General features: G+C 45.7%; 1 protein-coding gene across 5 annotated transcripts in view; it reads right to left on the reverse strand.

Moving 5' to 3' along the window:
* me1 (malic enzyme 1, NADP(+)-dependent, cytosolic) overlaps window positions 1-12829 on the reverse strand; it is a 393143-nt gene that overhangs the window by 277263 nt on the left and 103051 nt on the right. Inside the window, exon 1 of one of the 5 annotated variants that reach the window (XM_048531812.2) lies at window positions 11474-11581. The exons of the other annotated variants lie outside the window; for them this stretch is intronic. The gene's annotated coding sequence lies outside the window, so the exon portion shown is untranslated. Of the gene's footprint in view, window positions 1-11473; window positions 11582-12829 lie in introns of those variants that run through there. 5 annotated transcript variants of the gene reach the window in all.

Genomic DNA, 12829 nt, shown 5'->3' on the forward strand with positions numbered 1-12829 from the left:
CTAACCACTCACCAAGTGAAAGGTTTTTCCTCACTGCAGCCTTGCTTCTTTTGCAGATTAAATTTAAATCTCCACCCTCTTGTTCGCCTTATAAGAGGATAAAGTATATTTCCCCCATCCTTGGTGATGGGGGATGTTTTTGGCTCACTGAATAACTAATCATGCCCACGAGATCCCAGTATATGGACTATGAACTTCTATCTTTGAAGAACTTAAGGGTCATTGAACTGGAAACATTAACCGTTTTCTCTCCTTATCCTTCAAAGGATGCATACATTGCTATGTTTGACTTAATAAGTGGAACTAGCTCATTACATTCTCAAATTGAAGGTACTCCTGTCACCACGAGCACAGAGCAAACTTAAGAAACATACACATAAGAGATCTAAAACAATGACAAAAACCTAGGCCAGACTTCTGAGTTCTGACAGTAAACCAACATGGAAGGAAACCTCTTCCTGTTACATGCATTCAGTAAGCAAGTTAAGCAGTACATGGAAGAGGAGAATAAAACAGTTATCATTTCAGTGCTCACCAAGAAGTGAAGAGATTCCCAACTTACTGTCATCACTACAGCAGTTTCCATTACTTCAGAAGTAGTAATCCCAAAGTCACTTTGACTTGTGCAAGACTGGTGTGAAACTGGCTCACTAGTCCAATAAGTGTTCCAACATTAGGTCAATTCAGAGTGCAGGTATAATCTGATGATACATCTATTACTTACCATTGGTAGTTATTAGGAACAAAGTTGAGATGACATTGGCTTAAGGTAGTTGTTAAAACAGGCCAAGATATTTACAGGTCAGATGAAGATCTGTAACATTGAGGAATCGCTGGACAGTAAGTTAGGAATCTCTAACTTAATTTCTGTGGTGAGCACTGAGTCACTGAGTGAGAGACAGAAAAATGATTCATTCAATCAGCCATCAAGATATTTTAAAAAAAAAATCAGGGAATCAGCAGATTACATAACTGCTGACATTTACTCCCTTCCTAATTTGGGGTTTGCCTGCACCAGACTCCTTCAACCACCACAGTCAACTCACCAGCATCTTCAAGGACAACTATGGAGGGAAATAAGTGCTGACCCAATCCTGCAACAAGTTTAAAAAGATTTTTCCCCTGCCAAATTTCCCATCAAGACAGGATTTTTAAAAACAAGTTCATTATTTTTCATACTCAAAACATCAAGCCTGAAAGAAGAGTCAAAATTGTGGCAGAGCACGATGCCATTCGGTTCATGTCTGCTTCTGTTCTCAGAGTTTTGTGTCGCTATCACTCTCTCCAGCCCATTTCCCTTGGTCTGCACATTGGGAGATTTAGATAGAAACAATAACTATATGAATACTTCAATTTAGTCTGCCTCTCTTTTCCAGACAGGGCATTTCAGACCCGAACAACTCACTTTGAGAGGAGATTCTCCACATTTGCTTCTTTTTAGCAAAACACTAATTCATGCCCTCTAGCTCTTGATCCATTTGGGTGGGGCACTCTCTCCATCTAAGTCCCTCATGATTTTCAAAACCTCTAACTCTCCAAGGAAAGCAGTCCCAATTTCTCCAATGTTGCCTCCTAATTGAAGTGTATCTTCACTGAAATCAACTTGAACCTTTTCAAAAAGCTCTTACACATTCAAATGTTTCCAGAAGTCACGCCCAGAACTGTACATAATGCACCAAATGACTTTATGCCTTCAAGTTCAGTAGAACTTCACTGCTCTTGTACACGACACAAATATTTATGAAACCTAAAAATACTGTATGCTTCAATGACAGCCCTCCCTGTTACAGTACATTTAATATCTTACACTGGTCACTCTGATCCTGCATAGCCTTTTTAATAGTATCCTTTAAGTTTATACTATCTCACCCTGCTCTTTGTACGAAAGCACATCACCTGATACTGGTCTGCACTGAAACTTCCTCTGCTGCCTATCCTCCCACTCCACCGACATGTCAATGGCATTTTGAACCTTGACAGAATTGTAAACCATAAAAGACGACTTAAGTGTCGTTGTCACCAAACTTCCAAATCATACACTGTACAAAAGATTAATATAGGACAAACATCAGGAAGAGCTAGGATTCAAATACAGACCCTTGGGGAACTCTACTGAAGAGCATCAAGCCTAAATCAATCCATTAACTATTACTGCCTCCTATCACTCAGCCAATTTTGATTTATATTGCTACTGTCTCTTTCACTCCCTGATATAAAACTTCAGTCTATTCAAGCACCCTCTAAACAAACTCATTACTATTTTCAGAAAACCTCCAAGTTAAACTATTTCTCCTTAACAAATCCATGTTGATTATTCCAAATCAAACAATTTACTTCATGTGGTTATTAAATCTATTCCGATTATCAGTAAGGTAATTATGGCACGTATGGTTGGCTTGAAAAAAAAAGTCGAAAAATGGCAGGAGTATTTCACACAAATGAAGCATTGTCCAACAGGTTAGCTCAACAGTTTAAAACTGCTCGCTCTCCAAGCAAAATTAGTGTTGAAACAAGTGCTTGAGGGAATTAGGTTAGAACATAGAACATTACAGCACAGTACAGGCCCTTCGGCCCTCGATGTTGTGCCAACCTGTCATACCGATCTGAAGCCCATCTAACCTACACTATTCCATGTACATCCATATGCTTGTCCAATGACGACTTAAATGTACCTAAAGTTGGCAAATCTACTACCATTGCAGGCAAAGCGTTCCATTCCCTTACTACTCTGAGTAAAGAAACTACCTCTGGCATCTGTCCTATATCTTTCACCCCTCAATTTAAAGCTATGCCCCCTCATGCTCGCCATCACCATCCGAGGAAAAAGGCTGTCCCTATCCACCCCTTGGATTATTTTATGTTTCAATTAGGTCACCTCTCAACCTTCTTCTCTAATAAAAACAGCCTCAAGTCCCGCAGCCTTTCCTCCATACCAGGCAACATCCTAGTAAATCTCCTCTGCACCCTTTCCAAAGCTTCCACATCCTCCTTATAATGCGGTGACCAGAACTGTGCACAATACTCCAAGTGCGGCCACACCAGAGTTTTGTACAGCTTCACCAAAACCTCCGTTCTAGAACTCGATCCCTCTACTAAAAGCTAAAACACTGTACGCCGCCTTAACAGCCTTGTCAACCTGGGTGGCAACTTAAGGATCTGTGTACATGGACAGAGATCTCTGCTCATCTACACTGCTAAGAATCTTACCATTAGCCCTGTACTTTGCCTTCCAGTTACTCCTACCAAAGTACATCACCTCACACTTGTCTGCATTAAACTCCATTTGCCACCTCTCCGCCCAGCTCTGCAGCTTATTTATGTCTCTCTGCAACCTACAGCATCCTTCGTCACTATCCACAACTCCACCGACCTTAGTGTCGTCTGCAAATTTACTAACCATACTTCTACGCCCTTATGCAGGTCATTTATAAAAATGACCAACAGCAGTGGACCCAACACTGACCCTTGCAGTACACCACTAGTAACTGGTCTCCAGGATGACCATTTCCCATCAACTATTACCCTCTGGCTTGCTGAAAGACGACAATTTTGGATCCAAACTGCTATATCTCCCACAATTCCATTCCTCCGCATTTTGTACAAATAGTCTACTGTGGGGAACTTTATCAAACACTTTGCTGAAATCCACGTACACCACATCAACCGGTTTACTCTCATCTCACAAAACCCTGCTGACCATCCCGAATCAATTTATTCTTTTCTAGATTATAAATCCTACCCCTTATAACCTTTTCCAACACTTTACCAACTGAGGTAAGGCTCACCTGGTCTATAATTACCAGGGTTGTCTCTACTCCCCTTCCTGAAGAGGGGAACCACATTTGCTGTCCTCCAGTCATCTGGCACTATTCCTGTAGACAATGACGAGTTAAAGATCGATGCCAAAGGCTCGGCAATCTCCTCCCTGGCTTCCCAGAGGATCCGAGGATAAATCCCATCTGGCCCAGGGGACTTAATCTATCTTCACCTTCTGAAGGATTTCTAATACCGCTTCCGTGTAAACTTCAATCCCACCTAGTCTAGTAGCCTGTATCTCAGTATTCTCCTCGGCAACATTGTCATTTTCTAGAGTGAATACTGCTGAAAATATTCATTTAGTGCTTCCCCTATCTCATCTGACTCCACACACAACTTCCCACTACTATCCTTGATTGGGCCTAATCTTACTTTTGTCATTCTTTTATTCCTTAAATACCTATAGAAAGCCTTAGGTTTTACCCTGATCCTATCCACCAACAACTTCTTATGTCTACTCCTGGCTCTTCTGAGCTCTTTTTAGGTCTTTCCTGGCTACCTCGTAGCCCTCAAGTGCCCTAACTGAGCCTTCACATCTCATCCCAACATAAGCCTCCTTCTTCCTCTTGAAGAGAGATTCCACCTCCTTCGTAAACCATGGCTCCCGCACTCTACAGCTTCCTCCCTGCCTGACAGGTACATACTTATCTAAGACACACAGGAGCTTTTCCTTGAATAAGCTCCACATTTCCAATGTGCCCATCCCCTGCAGTTTCCTTCCCCATTCTATGCTCCCTAAATCTTGCCTAATCTCATCATAATTGCCTTTCCCCCAGCTATAACTCTTGCCCAGTGGTATACACCTATCCCTTTCCGTCACTAAAGGAAACATAACAGAATTGTGATCGCTATCACCAAAGTGCTCACCAACTAAATCTAAACACCTGGCCGGGCTCATTACCCAGTACCAAATCTAATGTGGCTTCGCCCCTTGTTGGCCTATCTACAAACTGTGTCAGGAAGCCCTCCTGCACACACTGGACAAAAACTGACCCATCTATAGTACTCGAACTATAGTGTTCCCAGTCAATATTTGGAAAGTTGAAGTCCCCCATGACAACTACCCTGTCTCTCGCTCCTATTGAGGATCATCTTTGCTATCCTTTCCTCTACATCTCTGGAACTATTCAGAGACCTATAGAAAACTCCCAACAGGGTGACCTCTCCTTTCCTGTTTCTAACCTCAGCCCATACTACCTCAGTTGACAAGTTCCCAAACATCCTTTCTGCAACTGTAATACTGTCCTTGACCAACAATGCCACACCTCTTACCATCTTCTCTGTTCTTACTGAAACATCTAAATCCCAGAACCTGCAACCACCATTCCTGTCCTTGCTCTATCCATGTCTCCGAGATGGCCACAACATCAAAGTCCCAATATCATTAGCAATGAGAAATGCATGTCAATACAGTGAGAAGAGTCATGAAACAGGAAAACAATGCAGATAATCAAGCACTCAGATAGTAACTGAAACAAAACTCTAGTGATATAAAGGAGAAAAGTAGGCAATTGGAGTAAAGAGTAAACATCACATAACTAATGAGGGGAGGGGGGGGGGAGAGAAAAGGGGGGGGGAGAGAAAAGGGGGGGGGAGAGAAAAGGGGGGGGGAGAGAAAAGGGGGGGGGAGAGAAAAGGGGGGGGGGAGAGAAAAGGGGGGGGGGAGAGAAAAGGGGGGGGGAGAGAAAGAAGGGGGGGGGAGAGAAAGAAGGGGGGGGAGAGAAAGAAGGGGGGGGGAGAGAGAAGGGGGGGGAGAGAGAAGGGGGGGGAGAGAGAAGGGGGGGGGAGAGAGAGAAAGGGGGGGGGGGAGAGAGAGAAAGGGGGGGGGGAGAGAGAGAAAGGGGGGGGGAGAGAGAGAAAGGGGGGGGGAGAGAGAAAGGGGGGGGGAGAGAGAAAGGGGGGGGGAGAGAGAAAGGGGGGGGAGAGAGAAAGGGGGGGGAGAGAGAAAGGGGGGGGAGAGAGAAAGGGGGGGGAGAGAGAAAGGGGGGGGAGAGAGAAAGGGGGGGGAGAGAGAAAGGGGGGGGGAGAGAGAAAGGGGGGGAGAGAGAAAGGGGGGGGAGAGGGGGGGGGAGAAAGGGGGGGGAGAAAGGGGGAAGGGGGGGGGAAGGGGGGGGGGGGGAAGGGAAAGGGGGGGGGGGGAAAGGAAAGGGCTCCGATTTTCCTCCTCAAATTCAAGTCCCAAAATGAACAATTGAGAAGGGACATGAAAAATCTGACCAAAAAACACATTTGCTCACCCTACTCAAGTAAAGCAAGTTAGGTCTTTTTGTTTTAGTAGGACTGTACATTACACTCCCAACCATTAAATCGAATTGATCAAAGCTGAGATTGATGTTTGACAGAGAAGCCTAGAGAGCAGTCATTTAAAATGGGGCAGAGTAACCAATACTGTAAGAGAAATTGGTCTGTTTTAATTTAAGCTACACAGGAAGGGAGAAGAAATAAACTGCATGTGGTTAAAAAAATTACTTGAAGTTTTTCATCTTACACTTCAGACAATTTGTAAAAACTACCAATTTAACAGATAAATATCATTTATTTAAGAGTGGAGAGAGTGATGATTGATTGGCAAGGCATCTAATTCCCCATGGCAGCGCCTTTACTAATGCATAGGTTGGATGATGACAGACAGTTAACAGCAAAGCTTGAAAATATCCAAGCAGTAGTTTGGCTGATTCAGGTCAATACCTTGACCAGAGAAATGGATCTGAGAGAAAGGCCTGTTTCGTTGAAGTGAAATAAACAAATGTACAAACATGCTCTGTCTGCAACCAGCCAATGATGCTCACATTTCATGAATAGATTGTATCATTTTACTTTTACATTTGCAGTTCTGGAGTTGCCGTATTAGCAGGAATTGGTAAGCTCACTTGGCAAGTTGCCAAGCATCCGATGTAGAATGACACCACTAACAGATTCAATCTGCATACCAATCATAATGGTTCTGGAGACCTGCCTCCTAGGCTTGCCCATGTTTGCAAAGTGGTGCCCCTGGAGCAATATCTAAGAGTCTCTTCTCTAATTGAAGACAGATCATTAATTCGTCAGTTATCAGATTTTGATTTTGTTATTGTACCAAAATACAGTGAAAAGCTCAGTTTACAAACAGTACAGACAGATCACAGCAAGCAAAGGATGTACAGATCAGAGAGACTTAGAGGCATCCAGGTCATGTTATTTGAAGCTACAGTCCATTCAACACAGATAACAGCCAGACAGAAGCTGTTCCTGAACCTGCTTCAGCATGTGTTCAGACTTCTGCCTGATGGAAGAGGCTGTAGGTGGTCATTACCAGGAAGCGATGGGTCTTTGATGATGTTAGCCACCTTTCCGCAGTAGTAGGCTGTCTAAATAGAGTCCACGGATAGGAAGGTTGCTTCCATGATGGTCTGGGCTGTGCACACCTTCTGCAGTTTGTTTTGATGGTCCCAGGCAGAGCAGAGCAGTTACCATACCAAGCTGTTATATACCCAGACAGTATGCTTTCAACAGTGTACCTGTCAAAGTTGGTGAAGAACTTTGTGGACATGTCAAGATTACTGAGTTGCCTGGAGGAAGAGGAGGCATTGATGTGCCTTCTTGATAGTCACATTTGTGGGCAATCCAGGACAGGTCAGTTATCAGAGGAACTTGACACTCTCCACCCTCATCCTCTGCTTTGTTGATATAGATAGGGGCATGTTCTTCTCCTTTCTTTCTGATGTCAATGACCAGTTCTTTAGTTTTACTAATGGAGAGAAACAGATTGTTTGCATCACCCCTTGTCACCAAACTCTATCTCCCATCTGTATTTTGACTGTTAGATATCCATCCCACTACAGTGGTGTCATCAGCGAAATTGTAGACAGTGCTCATTTGGAATTTGGGAATGCAGTAGTAGGCATAAAAGGGAATACATAGGGGGCTGAGGGTGCATCCTTGGGAGAGCTCTGGTGTTAAGTGGTATTGTGGAGGAGGTACAGTTACCTATCCTCACTGATTGCAGCCTATTGGTCAGAAAGCAGAGGATCCATTTGCAGAAGGTAGACCCAAGACCAAGGTCACACAGCTTTGAGATCAGTCTGGAGGGATTAACAGTGTTGAAGGTGAAGGTGAAGTCAACGAGCAAGAGGCTGACATTGGTGTCCTTCTCGTCCAGAGATTTCAAGGATAAGTGCAGGAACTAGGTATATGGCATCCTCTGTGGTCCTGTTATCTAAGCAGGCAACTGTAGGGGATCGAGGCAGGTTGGGAGACTGGAGTTGACGTGGGCCATAACCAGCCTTTCAATGTACTTCATGAGTGCTGAAATCAGAGCTATTGGGCAGGAGTTTAAGGCACATTGCATGCAATTTCTTGGGTACAAGGATGCTTGTGGCCTTCCTGAAGCAGGTGTGGGACTTCCGATTGTAGGGAGGGAGAGGTCAAAGATGTCAGTGAATACCTCCACCGGTTGCTCCACACAGGATCTGAGTGCTCGGCCAGGGACACCGTCCAGACTTTCCTTGGGTTGACTCCCAGGGAGGTGGATCAGGTTTCTGAAGCAGTCAGAGGGAACAGGGGTGTCTGGGACACAGTCAAGATACATGTTGCCACAAACCAGTGGTATTCTGCTCAAACCAAGCACAAAGCACTGGAGCGTGCCAGGGAGGGATGTGTCATTCTCCGCTTTCTTACATTAGTAAGAATCTCCACCCCCTACCTTCTTGACCTGCCGGTCTTCCTTCCCATCCACCCATCCCTCCCTCACTAACCAACCCCCATGCCAACTCTCTACCTACAACCACCTTTACTGGCTTCATCCTGCCTCCTTGACCTGTCTGTCTTCTCTCCACCTATCTGCTCCTCAATCCACCTTCTACCATCACCTCCCCCTCCCTCTTAGAGCCCCCTTCCCCTCACCCATTTCTGAAGAGGGGTCCAGACCCAAAGTGTCAGCTTTCCTGCTCCTAAGATGTTGCCTGGCCTGCTGTGTTCATCCAGCTCCACGCCTAGTTGTTATCTCATTCTCCAGCATCAGCAGTTCTTACTATCTCTTGTATCCTGTAATACTGTTTAGGCCTTGCCCTAGATGGCAGAAGTCTGTTTGGTAGGTCTGTGCCTCCAACGTTGTCCGATACTGCCTCTTTGCCTCCCTGATGGATTTGCAGAGATTAAATCTGGATTTTGTGTATCGGTGCGGGTCACCCCGACTAGAATGCTGCTCGTTTGGTCTTCAGTAGGGAGTGGATTTCCTGATTCACCCAAAAGTTTACAGTTGGGGAACACTCAGACTTCTTTGGTACACAGTCCTCCACACATTCACTAAATGAAGTCATGCATGTTTTTAGATTAGATTAGATTCCCTACAGTGTGGAAACAGGCCCCTTTGACCCAACAAGTCCACACTGCCCTTGAAGCATCCCACCTAGACCCATCCCCCTATAACCCTTTAGTGGTGATTACAAAAACAAGCATCCCTTTTCTCCCTCCAAGTCTATTTCTTGTGCTCTTTAGGACTATGATGCTACAGAAAAGCTTCAACTTCATTCCTTTCAGTGACTTTTAAACATAAGCAAGCCATCCTTCTAAATTACTGATATTCTTGATGCTTGACTTTAGTCCTGTTGCATTCTGGGAATTTGCATATGCGTACAAGTTAAGTTGTGTGAGTGTAGGAAGATTGCAGCATTTGATGAAATTGCCCTCTGTTGTACAGGCTGGTGTAAAGGCAGCTGTCCAATACAGCTGCCTGCAGGTGAGCATGTGTTATTCTTACTGAGTATAATGCAGGACAACCTGAGCATGATGAGCAGTATCAAAACTAAAGTCTGCATACAATCAGAGATAATGGGAACTGCAGATGCTGGAGATTCCAAGATAATAAAATGTGAGGCTGGATGAACACAGCAGGCCAAGCAGCATCTCAGGAGCACAAAAGCTGACGTTTCGGGCCTAGACCCTTCATCAGAGAGGGGGATGGGGGGGAGGGAACTGGAATAAATAGGGAGAGAGGGGGAGGCGGACCGAAGATGGAGAGTAAAGAAGATAGGTGGAGAGGGTGTAGGTGGGGAGGTAGGGAGGGGATAGGTCAGTCCAGGGAAGACGGACAGGTCAAGGAGGTGGGATGAGGTTAGTAGGTAGCTGGGGGTGCGGCTTGGGGTGGGAGGAAGGGATGGGTGAGAGGAAGAACCGGTTAGGGAGGCAGAGACAGGTTGGACTGGTTTTGGATGCAGTGGGTGGGGGGGAAGAGCTGGGCTGGTTGTGTGGTGCAGTGGGGGGAGGGGATGAACTGGGCTGGTTTAGGGATGCAGTGGGGGAAGGGGAGATTTTGAAACTGGTGAAGTCCACATTGATACCATATGGCTGCAGGGTTCCCAGGCGGAATATGAGTTGCTGTTCCTGCAACCTTCGGGTGGCATCATTGTGGCAGTGCAGGAGGCCCATGATGGACATGTCATCAAGAGAATGGGAGGGGGAGTGGAAATGGTTTGCGACTGGGAGGTGCAGTTGTTTGTTGCGAACTGAGCGGAGGTGTTCTGCAAAGCGGTCCCCAAGCCTCCGCTTGGTTTCCCCAATGTAGAGAAAGCCGCACCGGGTACAGTGGATGCAGTATACCACATTGGCAGATGTGCAGGTGAACCTCTGCTTAATGTGGAATGTCATCTTGGGGCCTGGGATGGGGGTGAGGGAGGAGGTGTGGGGACAAGTGTAGCATTCCACATTAAGTGACATTCCACATTAAGCAGAGGTTCACCTGCACATCTGCCAATGTGGTATACTGCATCCACTGTACCCGGTGCGGCTTTCTCTACATTGGGGAAACCAAGCGGAGGCTTGGGGACCGCTTTGCAGAACACCTCCGCTCAGTTCGCAACAAACAACTGCACCTCCCAGTCGCAAACCATTTCCACTCCCCCTCCCATTCTCTTGATGACATGTCCATCATGGGCCTCCTGCACTGCCACAATGATGCCACCCGAAGGTTGCAGGAACAGCAACTCATATTCCGCCTGGGGAACCCTGCAGCCATATGGTATCAATGTGGACTTCACCAGTTTCAAAATCTCCCCTTCCCCCACTGCATCCCTAAACCAGCCCAGTTCATCCCCTCCCCCACTGCACCACACAACCAGCCCAGCTCTTCCCCCCCACCCACTGCATCCCAAAACCAGTCCAACCTGTCTCTGCCTCCCTAACCGGTTCTTCCTCTCACCCATCCCTTCCTCCCACCCCAAGCCGCACCCCAGCTACCTACTAACCTCATCCCACCTCCTTGACCTGTCCGTCTTCCCTGGACTGACCTATCCCCTCCCTACCTCCCCACCTACACCCTCTCCACCTATCTTCTTTACTCTCCATCTTCGGTCCGCCTCCCCCTCTCTCCCTATTTATTCCAGTTCCCTCCCCCCATCCCCCTCTCTGATGAAGGGTCTAGGCCCGAAACGTCAGCTTTTGTGCTCCTGAGATGCTGCTTGGCCTGCTGTGTTCATCCAGCCTCACATTTTATTATCTCTGCATACAATGCTTTGTTTAGCATTACATCTTCCAATGGAACTATTTCTTGAAAGCACATGAGAGAAGGGAAAGTACGATGTGTTGTCTTTAAAGGTTGAACTTCATTTCTGATCATTTTACATGGACTTAAGATTTAAATCTTCCCCCCACCTAAAAAAAGTCATAATTAAATGCAAAATACCTGTTGCAAGATGATAGTTGTAGGTTGTTCATGGTTCCCTCATCCGGTCAGTATTATAGTGCTATGAAAGTCTTTGAGCCATATTATAGCAGGGTTTTCTAGGCTCCAATTACACATTACATTTGCCGCAGGATGAGATCATGCTGCTCAAAGTTCAAAGAGTCAGTAATTTTATAACTGCATCCATCTCAGCCAAACACACACCCACTCCAGTCCTGTACCAACTGGTGCTACACTGCTCCAGGTGCATGCACAAAGACAAATTGATTTTTGTTTTAAAAAGACATGAAAATGGTGTTTTCTAGTTAAAAGAACCAAGGTGTTTATCACAGCAATTATCACATACAAAGTATGGTCACTGATTCACAATCTCAGAATTTTGTGGAAGCAAATTGCTCAGCCTGCTAAATTCATATTCCCATTTTTACTGCTTAGGACAGCAGATCTTGCCCAGTTGTGTTTGCCCTCTTCTCTTACCATATTCTTGCTATCTCACACCCCAGCCACACTCCATTCCTGTATTCTCCCCCCGTTCAACTCCTATCCTCAAAAATACCAAAATCGCTGCTCCAATTCCAACGATTAAAGAACTCCCATTCTCAGTCACGCACCTTTATCATTTTGTTTAAGCTTTTATTTAAAGTCACTCACAGGATGTGGACATTGCTGGCTGGCCAACAATTGCTTGTCCCTAGTTGCGTTGACAAGTCGGTGGTGAGCTACCTCCTTGAACTGCTGCAGTCCTTTTACTTTAGGCAGACCTAATGACAGCGAAGGTACAGCGATGCATTTCAACATCCGGATGGTGAGCAGCTTTGAGGGGAACTTGAAGGCACTGCCATTCCGATGTATCTGCTGCACTTTTTCTTCTAGATGCTACTCGTGGGGGGTTGGAAGGGGCTGTCTGAGGATCCTTGCTGAATTTCTGCAGTGAACCTTGTAGATAGTACACACTGCTGCTATTGGAGTGTCTTTGGTGGAGGGAGTGGATGTGATGCCAAATCAAGCGGGCTGCTTTGAACTGAGATGGTGTCAAGTTTGAGTGTTGTTGGAGCTGCACCCCTCCAGATAAGTAGGAGTGTTCCATCATAGTCCTCAATTGTGCCTTGTAGACAGAGACTGGCTTTGGGGAGTCATGTACTGAATTACTTGCCACAGTATTCCTAGCTTCCGATCTAATTTTAACTGCTGTATTTATATGGTGAGTCCAGGTCAGTTCGTGGTCAGTGCTAGTGGGGGGGGATTCAATGCTGGTAACCATTGAATGTCAAAAAGGGCAGTTATCCTTTTGTTCTAGATCCCACAATTGCTGAAAAATTACATTGAAGGGGTAAGGCAGTAGATAAAAACAAACTT

This window comes from Stegostoma tigrinum, chromosome 4 (genome assembly GCF_030684315.1).
Source record: "Stegostoma tigrinum isolate sSteTig4 chromosome 4, sSteTig4.hap1, whole genome shotgun sequence".
Classification (NCBI taxonomy): Eukaryota; Metazoa; Chordata; class Chondrichthyes; order Orectolobiformes; family Stegostomatidae; genus Stegostoma; species Stegostoma tigrinum.